The sequence below is a fragment of the Parus major genome, chromosome 26 (genome assembly GCF_001522545.3).
Source record: "Parus major isolate Abel chromosome 26, Parus_major1.1, whole genome shotgun sequence".
NCBI lineage: Eukaryota > Metazoa > Chordata > Aves > Passeriformes > Paridae > Parus > Parus major.
Window position 1 is genome coordinate 3,250,433 of NC_031795.1, and position 3,840 is coordinate 3,254,272.

Here is a 3,840-nt window from a genome sequence, read left to right on the forward strand (position 1 = left end):
TATTTGTATGATTAAATTAACACTGAAAAAAAAAACCAAAAAAAAAAAAGCTCCTAGCTGTTGAGAGTTTTATTGAAGCTGCAAAACTTCTGTCACTTTGTAGTTAAATGTACCTGATTTGCTCCATCCCCAGCGTGTTTCCAGACATTCAAGCACAAAACTCTTAAACCCAGCTCCAGCCCTAATTTTGTCCAAATTGCTGTGAAACCAGACCAAATTTGGTGCATACTGAGGTTATCAAACCAACTGTCAAGCCCCTGGGTGAGGGTGGGGAGAGGCTCTGGGGGTGGTTGTGAGGCAGGGAGAGGGAAGGGACTCTGGATTCCCTAGTGACAAGGTCTGGTCACTTCTTCAGACAGCTCCTGAGGAGGAGTGGGATGGTTTCAGCAATCTCCATAGGAGGGACACCAGCACAAAGCGATGCCACTGCTGTGTTCCCAGGTGCTCTTTGTGTGGCTGATCCAAATCCCAGCCCCTTCCCTCAGAGCCTGGTGCAGGATGGGGTGATAGTTCACACTTCAAACAGCCCAGTCCTGAGAGATCACATCTTCCATCCCCTGAGTGGCTCAGGAAGGCAAGAGTGGGAGTTTGAAGGGAGGAAGATTAGCTTGGGTTTTATTTTCTCACAATCCCTAAGGAATCAGCTGTGTATTGGGATTGGGGCACAGGAAGGTTTCACTTTGCTGGGCACCTGCACCGTTGTCCCAGGTGGATCTGAGTTCCCAGGTGAGGCCTTGCTGCTCAGGACACCCAGCCCAAGCATTACTTGGATAACCTGCACCATGGAGTAGCTCAGCTGAGGCCGTTCCTTTGCTTACCTGGGAGTTTGTTACTAATCCCCACCAGAAACCTCACTCTGTGTGTGCTGGCTTTGCTTTTATCATTTGAATAAATGCCTGGAGCTTTCATGTGCCGGTTAAGCTTGACTGAAAGCCTGACTGGGAACAGACATCCTGCTGCCTGTGCCTGGGGGTGTTTATTTTGTGCCCTGAGCAGAACGCGCCCCTCAAGCTCGAGGTGCTCGCGGGTGTCCCGAGGCCGCTGTTTGGGCAGGGGAGGATTGCCCGCTCTGCTCACTGCCCAGCTTTGCATTTACTCCTTATTTGCTCGAAAGAATCTGTTTATCTTTAGGGTTGCAACCTGTCAGAGGTTGCCAGCACAGGACAATCCCATCACACCTTTAAAGCTATCTCCTGAGCGGGCAAATACCTGGCGGGATTGCTGTGGTGGAGGTCATCCCGCGATCCCAGCAGCTGAGCTGGGCAGGTAGGCAGGACGCCAAGGCAAACGGCTGCCACAGGCACCTGGGAGCTGCTTGGGTGCTGCTTTTGCTGCTTATTTTTTTAGGGGAACCAGATCGTTGTCCATTAAAAGTTGAAAAATTAATTCTGATTTTATGCAGTTGTTTTGTTTTTTTGGGGTTCCCAAAGCAAATCAGTCAGAGGAAGGGTGTTCCCAGATTTTTGTGATGGATTACAGGGATGAGGATGTGCTCAGCACCCAGGACTGCTCAGGCCCATGTCCTGTGCTTTGTTGGGTACTCACGCCTCTAGGGCTGGAGGGAAGAGCAGATCTGCTTCAAAACCTCCCCAGCACCACTGCATGTCCTCATACCTGCAGGCATGACCCCAAGGGCTCCAATGGGCACCTGCCCATCCAGGAGCAGCACCTGGAACAGTGGCAGAGACGATTTTTGTTTATTTTTCTTCCTCTACCTGCTACAGCCCGTGGTGTGCAACACTCTGCCCATGCATCTCTGCAGATCCCTTGGGAGGCATGAGAGAATGTTAATGGACCAAGGGGGAAATGAGGCCAGGCCAGTGGTGTGATGCTACCAGAGGTCCATGGGGAAGGAACAGAATCAGGGGGAACTTGGGATCTTTCTGGAAGCTTTCCACAACCTGCTCTCTCTGCCTTTGTTTGTTGGAAAATTCCCAGTTACACAGGAATTATTTAAGGAAATCTAATCTCAAACATTTCCTACCCCATTGATAAAACAGCCAAGTAGTAAAAGCTCGCAGCAGAGCCCAGCGGGGAGGCAGATGGCACGCGTGGGCACGGACCAGCCCTGTTTGCCCCATGGAACGCTGCAGGCTCGGCTCTGCGGAGCAGCTGCAGCTGGGCTGGCTCCAGAGCTGCCTCTTCGCTCGTCCTATTCCCATAGTTTGGTTATCTCTCCCCTGCAGGAGTGACGCCTTCATAGAAACTTAAAGCAGGGAGAGGAAAGTTTGGTTTTCACCACTTTCCACTCATGGTGAGCAGTGCAGTGTCCTGTGAGGTGGCTCAGCTGTGCCCAGGAGTCAGATGGCACCGCAGGATTCACAGCTCCATGTGCTGCCAGGGGATGGTGTTGGGTGCAGGGGCTGGGCTGGCGGGGTTGATCTGGACCCAGGGTCTCCCAGCGGAGGTGTTCAAACACGGTTTGCTGGCGACAGGCCCAGCCTGGGGCAGGTGCCAGCAGAGGGAGCTGAGGTTGTTCCTCGTCCACAAAACCCTTCGGAGCTGCTGGATGTGGCTTTTCCACAGGCAAGAGTCCTGTCTGCCCACCTCCCGGAGCAGCTGCTATCCTGGCCAGGCTTGGCTGGGTGGTGGGGTGGCACATGTCACTTGGCCTGTCACCACCACTGCTGGGACTGGGATAGTGCTGCAGAGCCAGGCAGGAGCTGCTGGGCAGGGACAGCATGGGCACAACCCTCTGGGTTGGGAATGAGGAAGGGTCTGCACACCAGGAGGCCCATTTTGTGTCTCATTTTGAAGGGTGACTTGTTGGGGGCAAAAGGGGGTCTGGCTGCTCTGCTGTGGCCTCAGGGTGGTGCACAGTTCTGTGGGAGGGAGAGAGGGACCCCAAAACCTTGGGGCTAGGGTATGGCCCTTTTTCCAGGCCCTTTTCTAGGAAAGCCATCCCACAGGACGGGGCTTTTCACCTCTCCTGGGTCTCTCTGCACCTCTGGTGTGGAGCAGCTGGGCTTGGCAGGGTCTGTGCAGTATTGGCATCCAGGGGGAAACACAGCAAGAACTCACATTCCTTATCTAATCTGCAGCATTTTCCCTCCTCGCTGTTTATTGTGGCCATGTTTCCTCAATTAATTGACAGCTGCAGGCTGGGCTGTGACGTCAGCCTGTGGCATTGAAGCCCCAGACTCAGGGTGGCATTGGAGGTACCCTGGGATGAGCCCCTCGAACCCCTGTGGGCCCAGAAGGGCCAAGGACCCTTGGGTAGGTGACAGAAAGAGGCACCTGAGGACTGACACTGCTGCATTGGACAGCAGAGAGGGTCCCTGTCCCCAGCGAGGCCACAGGGACATCATGGCTGTGCTTGGGGGACACTTGAACCTGTCCTGTCCTGCCTCCACCCCAGCAGTCACTGTGCTGCCCTACCTGAGGCTGCTCATAGCCAGAGCTGGATTTTGCAGAGCGGCTTGGGCAGTCGTGGCCACTGTGCCCTTGTAGGTGCCCCCCCGAGCCTGGCAGGGAATGGCAGCAGCCCCAAAGCCCCTGTGTCTGCTCCACAGTGGGATGAGAGAGGACAAATTCCCAAACTACAGCTTTGGAGCAGCCTGGTTTGTCCGTCTCGGGAAGGAGGGGGTGAGTGGAGGCTCGATGCCCTGCAGGTGCCTCCCCAAGGAGGGAAGTCTCCTTAGGATGAGCCTGGCTGCTCTGCCTTGCCCATGGGGAGCAGGCTGGGAGGAAGCAGCTGAGGGTGCCTGAGAAGCAGGTTTGTCAGAATTTTAAAGGGATCTAAATCAATAGCGATAAGGAAACAATTATTTAAAGAGCAAACAAATGAAAATTGCTAAATGTACCTTATTTTTTTTTTTTTTTTTTTTTTTTTTTTTTTTT